Source organism: Cygnus atratus, chromosome 22 (genome assembly GCF_013377495.2).
Source record: "Cygnus atratus isolate AKBS03 ecotype Queensland, Australia chromosome 22, CAtr_DNAZoo_HiC_assembly, whole genome shotgun sequence".
In the NCBI taxonomy this organism is placed as follows: Eukaryota; Metazoa; Chordata; class Aves; order Anseriformes; family Anatidae; genus Cygnus; species Cygnus atratus.
This window is the reverse complement of record NC_066383.1, coordinates 7,922,118-7,931,446: the sequence shown is the minus strand read 5'-3', so window position 1 is coordinate 7,931,446 and position 9,329 is coordinate 7,922,118. Positions and strand designations below refer to the sequence as shown.

At 50.3% G+C, this 9,329-nt stretch overlaps 2 long non-coding RNA genes across 2 annotated transcripts; both read right to left on the bottom strand.

The window, feature by feature from the left end:
- Window positions 1-2,547: 2,547 nt before the first annotated feature.
- LOC118252477 (uncharacterized) lies at window positions 2,548-5,032 on the bottom strand. The gene is made up of 5 exons (XR_004780147.1): window positions 4,985-5,032; window positions 3,608-3,673; window positions 3,395-3,442; window positions 2,905-2,998; window positions 2,548-2,728 (listed from the first exon to the last, which is right to left on the bottom strand). It is a non-coding gene; the product is annotated as an uncharacterized LOC118252477 (long non-coding RNA).
- Window positions 5,033-5,216: 184 nt separating this feature from the next.
- On the bottom strand, window positions 5,217-6,520 carry LOC118252476 (uncharacterized). The gene is made up of 3 exons (XR_004780145.2): window positions 6,473-6,520; window positions 6,246-6,382; window positions 5,217-6,112 (listed from the first exon to the last, which is right to left on the bottom strand). It is a non-coding gene; the product is annotated as an uncharacterized LOC118252476 (long non-coding RNA).
- Between the last annotated feature and the right edge of the window lie 2,809 nt (window positions 6,521-9,329).

Sequence of the window (9,329 nt, the reverse complement as noted above, 5' to 3'; positions counted from 1 at the left end):
GGAGGTTTTTTTTCCCTCCGTTTTGGGGGTTTCCCCTCAATTTTGGGTTTTTACCTCTCCATTTCAGGGTTCTTCCCCACAATTTTGAGGTTCCTTCCCCTAATTTGGGCTTCGACCCATCAAGTTTTTTGGGGGGGGCCCACTCTCCTATTTTGGCCTTCCGCCCTAATAGTAGGCCTAACCCCTATCAACCCTCACCCCTAACCCTAAGGCCCCCACTGATCTAACCCTAACCCCTGAACCTAACCCTAAAATCCCTAACCCTAGAAACCCTTACAGCCCTAACCCAATAAAATTTACCACACTATACCCGTAAAGACCTATGCCTAAAACCCCTAACCCAAAAAACTTAAGACCCTCAAAACCCTAACCCTGGAGACCTTAACCTGAAAAAAAAATTAAAACCTTAAAACCCTAACCCTAAATACCTGACCACAAATAAAACCCTAAGACCCTAACCCTAAAAACCCTATCACCACTAAAGCCCAAAAAACTCTGAAGCCCTAACACACTAACCTCACCAAACCCTAACTATTAAAACTCCGACCCTAACAACCTTAAAATCCTAACCCTAAACCCTAACCCTGAAACCCAACCCTAGTGCCTTAGCCCTGAAACCTTAAAACCCTAACACCTTATTAGAAACACTCTGTAACCAATACCATAGGCTCAGGCAAGGATCTCAGTGAAGTAGCATTTTTATTCACGATTGCAATGACAGGCGTCCCACAAGCCACCTACTAGTTCCATAACACAGTTCATATAAATTTTTTTTCCTCTCGCTGACTGGGACCCTCCCCAGTTTCCCCATTGTCTGGGTAATCCAGGTTCGCAACCTATCCGGTGCTTCACAGAAAATACACAGCTGCTGGCCTGTTACAAGTCAATTTTCTTTTTTTCTTGACTGTTTTCCTCTTTGAGGTGGGTATGTTTCTTACACTGTGATTTCCACCCAATTGCTCTAAGGATTGTGGTTGTCTGCATTTTACAAGGTTGTCTTTTGAGCTTTCTTATCACTGCAAGCATATCTCAATACCACCTTCCTTCCCTCTAAACGATGTAACTCTGTGCAAAAACATTTTTATTCCCACAACCTTGATCCCCTTACCCTGAAATCCTTATTCCATTTAACCCTAACAACTCTAACCACAACCCTAACCCTTCATATCAACCCCCCAATGCTAATGACACTGACTAATGAGCCAAACCGCCCCTAACCCCAGACAACTGTTATAAATGACTGAGTCCCAAAAAGGCCTGCAATCAAAGTTCACAGTTTATTAAACGAATAGAGGCAAGCAAACAGCGCTGGGAGTCTCTGCTCCACCAAGACGCATACCCGTTACGTAAGACGGCTGATTTTTTATACTCCTAGGCTACTTCATATTTATTACTACTACAAAAAGAGGCAGGGTTATTATAATTGGTTTCCCAAATCCAAAGTCCTCCCAAGGGCGCCTGCTTATCAGTCTCTGGTAGTCTCTCGGGGGCCGCTCGGACGGGAGGCTCATATTCTTCCTCCTTATCTGGTGGTCTCTTGGCCGGATGTCAGAAGTTACTGCACGTCCGTGCAGAGTCAGCAGTTTTTCTCTAAAGAAATCCCTTTGCTCTCTTATCACCTAAACCCAGGCCTCAATGTTAACCCTTCAAATCCCTTAGTGGCACGAATTGCTGGACCATTCCTTACACAACCAACAAAGAAACAGACACAAAGCTGAAAACTACAAAAAGGCAAAACCCTGGATACAGACCCCAAATCACAAACACGCGACCAAAATGCTACAGAAAAGCCCCAGACGCAGGCCCCAAGCACATCCCAAAGCCAAAATGCAGGCCCCAAACGCTACAGCAAAGCCCCCAAACACCAGACGCAGGCTGCAGAAGTCTACGAGCAGGCCCCAAACCGCCCCCAGACGCAGGCCCCAACCACACCTGGATGCAGACCCCAACTGTCCACAAACAGCTCCCAACCCCCCCCCATGAACTGAAACGCCCCCCTCCCCAGATGCAGACGCCAAGCCCCACCAGAGGCAGGCCCCAAGGGTGTGCAAGCAGCTCCCAACCCACCCCCCCCAGAGGCAGGCCCCAAAGCCCCACAGAGGGAAGCCCCTAGCGTCTACAAGCAACTCACAACCCCTCCCAGCTGCAGGCCCCTACGGTGTACAAGCAGCTCGCAACACCCCCCCAGACACAGGTCCCAAAAGTGTACAAGCAGCTCCCAACTCCCCCAACGTGGGCACCTATAGTAGACAAGCACCTCTCACCTCCCCCCAGCTGCAGACCCCAAAGATGTACAAGCAGCTACAAACCTCGCCCAAGGCAGGACCCTACTGTGTACAAGCAGCTCCCAACCACCCCCCCAGATGCAAGCCCCAAAAGGTGTACAAGCAGCTCCCAACCCCCTCCAGATGGAGATCCCTACATTGTACAAGCAGCTCCCAACCCCCCCCCAGATGCAAGCCCCAAAGGTGTACAAGCAGCTCCACACCCCCCCCAGACACTGGCCCCAACCCTCCCCCCAAGACACAGGCCCCAGAAGCCTGCACGTGTGCCAAGAAAGTATTAATGCAGGTGCCAAATGCTACAGACAGGCCCAAAAGCACAGGCACAGTCCCCAGATGCTCGAGGCTGAGACGTAACTTGGCTGTCTGAATTACTGGAAAGCAGTTTTCATTCTTAGCGAGGTGTGCGCAGGCTAGACAGGATGGGGTTTCAGGCACCTCTTCACCTGTGGAAACACATTGCCATCAGGCACTGCCATGCCAGACAAGCTTTTCCTGTTAAAACACCCTTCTCAGATGCCCTGCAGCATTCACGTGACTTGCTTTGCTCCGATTCTAAAGACTAATGTCACAGCCCACCTTGCCTGTGGCACCTGATAAACAGAAGAGAAAGCGACCATACCGTTTGGAAGCCATCACTGCACGTGCCGCTCCTTGATGCTCTGTAACCTCTTCTCAAATCCTCAGCCACTTCTGTGGAAAGCCTGCCACTGCACCTGCAAAGCAAGATGGATACCCTTCGCAGTCACCTTGCGCTACTTGGCCATCCTGCTCCAACCCCACTCACGACCAGCCTGCCCTTCTCGTGCTGCTCTTCAGGAGTGCAGCTTGGCCCCTCTGAGTCTGTGCAAGGCACCTGTGAAAGAAAAAGAAAAGCATAGGCTGCGGCAGCATCCAAAGCCACAGCACAGCTAGGACAGGTACTCTCATCTGCTCCCTTACTCTGCCCCCTCACCTGCCCTCGAGGCAGATGCTTCCATCTGCTCTCTTAAGCCAGCTACACCACCTCTGGAATATAAACAGGACTTGAACTGTATTTTGTGTAGTTAAGTAAGTGCAGTGACAACCGCAACCCTAAAATAACTGCTACATCTGTTCATCGCTCACCTTACCAAAAGCAGCTCTGGTCGTGAAGTCCCGTGTTGTACACTGCGTTTCAGCTTTAACAAATGAAAACAGTCAGAAGATAATCATTCAGCTGCCAGCATTAGCACCCATCCCTCAACAACACAAGGGACCCCATTTCTAATTTTATCGTTTCAAAACAGCAGCCCCCTTGCCTCAGCATCTGGGAAGTAGATCAAGCCAGTCACCGGGTTGCCTACCGAGTGCTTGACAGTTCCAGAAGGAGCTCTTTCCTGTGACCAGTTCCTCCTAAGGTTTACCCTCTACTGGGGTGGGGAAAGAAATAAAAATAAAAAAATTCAAAACCACATATCTGCAAGCTTTCAAGATTCAACAGACCTCCTCCAGCACACTGTTCAAGCACTATGCAAACAGCTGCTCGCAAGCAGCTCGAGTCTCCCCCTCCACATTTGCCAAACACCACTGAGATGACTCTGTGCCAGCTGCCCTTCAGTACGTGCCCAGAGGCAGACCGGATGTCTTTGCCAAAACAGTCCGGACAATGCATTAGTACACCGATGGACCGCCACGTTAGCTACCATCACTAACTGCCAGGCAGGACAGCTCCAGGCCAAACACACACACACAGGCACGCTACAAACATTACGAACAAAACACAGAACACAAGGCGCAAAAAAAAAAAAAAAAAAAAACTCCCAGAGGGAAGCCCTACAGCAACAGCAAGTCAGAACAGGTGCTCTGCAGCAGACCCAAGGAGAGACTCAAACGTCACAACATGTGACTGGAAGCAACTGCCAGAACTGGGATGATGGAGGCATAAAAAGCCTGCCTTTAAGACAAGAGACCAGAAGGATGGGGAGTGCAATCCCCATAAGAAAAACGCTTCGGAAATGAACTCCCAAGACAGAGCTCCTGATGCAACCCAGATGACTTCTGCAAGAGTGAGGATGGAAACAGACGCGATCTGAAACTGAATATGATGCACAAGACCTGAAACAGATCTGCACTTTAGGCTGCAACTGCAAGACAAGAAGTGCTCGGATCAGACCCATGATGACAAAACAAGCATTTAGGACCTTTGGCGCTGCTACCAAGTTGCCAGTCTAGTCAGTCCAGTGCAAGAAGCAAGGAGAATATCGAGACCCGAGGAGCGCATAACACAGAACACACGCTGCGGAAGCAGCGCTACAAGACAGATGGACAGATGGGAACTGTCCTGCCTGGCACATACACTCACGCTACAGAATACCCCCTGCTCCTTCTATTAGCCTGGTGACCCAGCCTCAAGCAGCCTGAAGGTGACCCAGCCTGAACCACCCTCACAGTGGCACCAAGTATATTCAGCCAGCTGGCTCCGTGCTGCTCTGGCTCCCAGCTCCCATCAGCCACTCCACACATGCAAATACCAGGTGCCCCTCAACTTAGCTCTCAGATTGCTGGATGGTAAATTCCCTCCACCTCAAGAAATGCACAGCCACTGGGAGACATCTTAGCCCATTGCCAGGCTTATCATCATCTGCAAAAACAGCGTACCAGCATTCACTAGCACACCGGCCCTGATGCCCACCTCCTCCGCAATACTGACTATCACTGAAGCAACATACGGTTGTGCTCACCCATTCCTCTCTGAGTCCAAGCTCCAACAGTACAGCCGGCATCACCCACACCACCTGGGAAAACAAAGGGATAAAATGATCGTTGTGTTCTCAAGTAATCACCCGCCACACTGCTCCTCTATCCCACCCAGCTTCACCTCAGACCCTCAGCAGATTCTGAGGAAGGCCTGCCACAGCACCTACTAAAACAGAGGGGAAACACTTCAAAGACTTGCCTTAGGGGTCATTGCTTAGGGACACTGACTGGGCTGACGACCCTCTCGCCTTTTCTCAGCACTCCACGACGTGGGGATTCACCTCTCCTAGACTGCAGGAAGCACCCACAAAAGAAAAAAAAAAAATAGAAAAGGCAGATCCTCAGGCACCTCACAGGCACAGCCTACCTGCTGCAATACCTCTCTTTCGCCAGCTCTTTTTCTTCAGCTGCTCACATGCTCCAACTCGGCCGGGGCGGTACCACACGGCAGTGGGACAGGCCGGGGCAGCACCACGCAGAGAGCCACCCATATCCGCCCCCCCAAACCAGAAACATTAGTCCAAAACCACAGAACCGGGACCCCAAACCACATGGAGCCATGCTCCCGAACTGTACATGAACATACACAAGCCCAAGACTGAGGGCCACGATGGCCGCCATCAAGAAACGTAGACTACATCACGCTCTGGAGAGAGATCAGCATTTTAAAGTCCCAATGAAAGACAAGAAACACTTCATTACTAGTCCCGTGCCAACCTGACAGTACATTTAAGACCCATGATACGGTGCTCAGCAAGCACTGCAGAAGCCAAGAACTATGGGAACAAGACCTGATAAATGGATACTATAGTACACAGAAACAAACACACACCATAGAACACATGCTGGAACTGCCCTGCCTGGCACACACTAGGCTGAAAAGGATGAACCCAGGGCCTCTTCACACAGTTGTTACTGGATTCTGTTCCTCTGCTGCACTGATTTAAAAGCCATCCCCATGAACATATCACACAGACACCAAGGTACAACCCCACCCAAGACACAGACGTGGCATTTCAGGCCAAACTTAGCTTTAGGGACTGCTGGAAAGCAGGCTTCATCCTCAAGGCACACGCAGGCTAGATGACATGGGGCTCCAGGCACCTCTTCACCTGCGGAAACGCACTGCAATCAGACACCGCCACGCCAGACAAACTTTTCCTGTTAAAACACCCTTCTCAGATGCCCTGCAGCATGCAAGTCATCTCCTTTGCTCCAATTCGAAAGACTGATGTTATAGCCCACCTTGCCTGTGGCACCCGATGAACACAAGAGAAAGCAACCGCAGCGCTTGGAAACCATCCCTGCACGTGCTGCTCCTTGTCACTCTCCGGTCTCATCTCAAGTCCTCAGCCACTTGTGTGGAAAGCCTGCCATGGCACCTGCAAAGCAAGACAGAGACCCTTCAGAGTCACCTCACGCTACTTGGCCATTCCGCTCCAACCCAGCTCATGATGAGCCGCCCTACTTACGCAGCTCTTCAGAATGCAGTTTGCTCCTTTGAACCTCTGCGAGACACCTGTCAAAGAGGAAGAAACGCATAGGCCGAGGCAGCATCCAAAGCCACAGCACAGCTAGGACAGTTACTCTCATCTGCTGCCTTACCTCCACCTGCTTACCTACCCCGAGGCAGATGCTTCCATCTACCCTCTTAAGCCAGCTACAACACCTCTAAAACAGAAAAGAGGGGAAACTTAGAGTGACAGTGAGAACCGCAACCCAACTATAAGTGCTCCATCTGTTCATCGCTCACCTTGCCAGAGGCAGCTCTGGGTGTGACGTCGCAGGTTGTACACTGCGTTTAAGCTTTAACAAATGAAAACAGTCAGAAGATAATCATTCAGCTGCCAGCATTAGCACCCATCCCTCAACAACACAAGGGACCCCATTGCCAATGTTACCGTTTCAAAACGGCAGACAACTTGCCTCGGCACCTCAGAGGTAGACCAAGCCAGTCACCGAGCTGCCAAACGAGAGCTTGACAGCTCCAGAAGGAGCTCTTTCCTTTGACCGGTTCCTTGTACAGTTTATCTAGGACTGGAGAAAAAAAAAAAAAAACAAAAAACACTCCACATCTGCAAGCCTTCAAGATTCAATGACAGACCTCTCCATTAGCACTATTCAAGCACTATGCAAACAGCTGCTCGCAAGCAGCTCGAGTCTCCCCCTCCACATTTGCCAAACACCACTGAGATGACTCTGTGCCAGCTGCCCTTCAGTACGTGCCCAGAGGCAGACCGGATGTCTTTGCCAAAACAGTCCGGACAATGCATTAGTACACCGATGGACCGCCACGTTAGCTACCATCACTAACTGCCAGGCAGGACAGCTCCAGGCCAAACACACACACACAGGCACGCTACAAACATTACGAACAAAACACAGAACACAAGGCGTGCAAAAAAAAAAAAAAAAAAAGACTCCCAGAGGGAAGCCCTACAGCAACAGCAAGTCAGAACAGGTGCTCTGCAGCAGACCCAAGGAGAGACTCAAACGTCACAACATGTGACTGGAAGCAACTGCCAGAACTGGGATGATGGAGGCATAAAAAGCCTGCCTTTAAGACAAGAGACCAGAAGGATGGGGAGTGCAATCCCCATAAGAAAAACGCTTCGGAAATGAAATCCCAAGACAGAGCTCCTGATGCGACCCAGATGACTTCTGCAAGAGTGAGGATGGAAACAGACGCGATCTGAAACTGAATATGATGCACAAGACCTGAAACACATCTGCGCTTTAAGCTGCGACTGCCAGTCAAGAAGCGCTCAGATCAGCCCTACGATGATGAAACAAGCATTTAGGACCTTTGGTGTGGCTAGCAAGTTGCCCATCTAATCTGTCCAGTGGAAGAAGGCAATGAGGATATCGAGACCTGAGGAGCGCGTAACATATGATCACATCAAGAAACATTTGATACAAAAAAAATTACATGCACAGAAGAAATGATCTCTTTAGGCTCCCACTGCAAGACAAGAAATGCTCAGCTTCCAATTGAGCATCAACATTATTCCAGTGAGGTCAAGGGTTCAACGCCCTCAGGATGGCTTCCCCAGGGCCTGCCAAGCACCAAGAGCAACAGCACAGCACAGACAACACAGAACACAGACACCAAGCTGCAACTGCCCTGCCTGGCACATGCTCAAGCTGTACCTGACAGAATCCCACCCCCCCACACACTCTGTCTGACCGTGATCAATCCTAAATGGCCCCATCCACTGCAATGACTTAAAAGCACAGACCCTCGCCCTATGTGTGCATTCAAAACCCAAAAGCAAACATAGCACTTGCCCCCCAACTTAGCTTGGGAATGATGGGAGGCAGGTTCCATCCTCATCAAGGAACACAAAGGCTAGCCAGGACATTGCTTCCGGCATAAGGCTCCTCTTCACCTGCAGAAATAAAGTGCCATCAGGCACTGGCACACCAGCCAAACTTCTTCCAGTGAAACACCCACCTCAAAAACAAAACAGTTTCAGCTCTTCAGCTCTGCTACTGAAGTCAGATAGACAAAACTCTAGACAACTGCCCGCCTTCCCCTGCCAACCACCCCCAAACACACAGTATTTGCCCCTGGACTTAATTCTCAGGGGTCTGAATCCATCCTCAAGGTGGACCACAGAGACCAACTAGGATGTTCCCAGTATCTTCTTCGTTCCCAGAAAGGAGGACTCACCCGGAGGTGGGACAAATAGACTACCAAACCAAAACCAATGCCCTTTTTCCAACTTTTCTCCACTCACCTTCCCGATCCAGGCTTAGCGCTTCCATTTACCACGCTGAGCCAAGGTCACGTAGCTTAGACCAAGGAGAAAGAACAAACAAATGTGACAATCCACAAAACAGCCTATACCCACTCCTCTTCCTTCCTCCCCTACCCCAACAGCCAAGAAGCCCCAGACCCACATTCCCCAACCCAGTACCACCGCTTCGCTCACCTAACATACCAAGGAGGTGCATCACGCTCCCAGCTCCTCTTGCGCTCCTGAGCATCTCCAGCATTTCAGGAACTGGAACTGCTGACGCCTGGCACGCCTCAGCAACGTGACAGGAGATGTACTCTGCTGTCGCAAGGTGCTTCCAAAGCCTGCCCAACAGGCAAAGCAGACTAACACAATCCACTGACCAACTCAGGGCTCACGCTGCCATCCACTCACCCTCGTGCCTCATTCAAGTGTCCGTGCCCATGCCCTGGGCTACAAGAAGGTCATATCCGTGATGGACAAGCAAACAGTACAGCTCCTTGCAGAGGACTCAAGCACAGAGACGAGAGCCAGAAAAAAAAAAAAAAAAAAAAAACCACCCTCAGGTCCACAAATGCCAAAAGGCCAT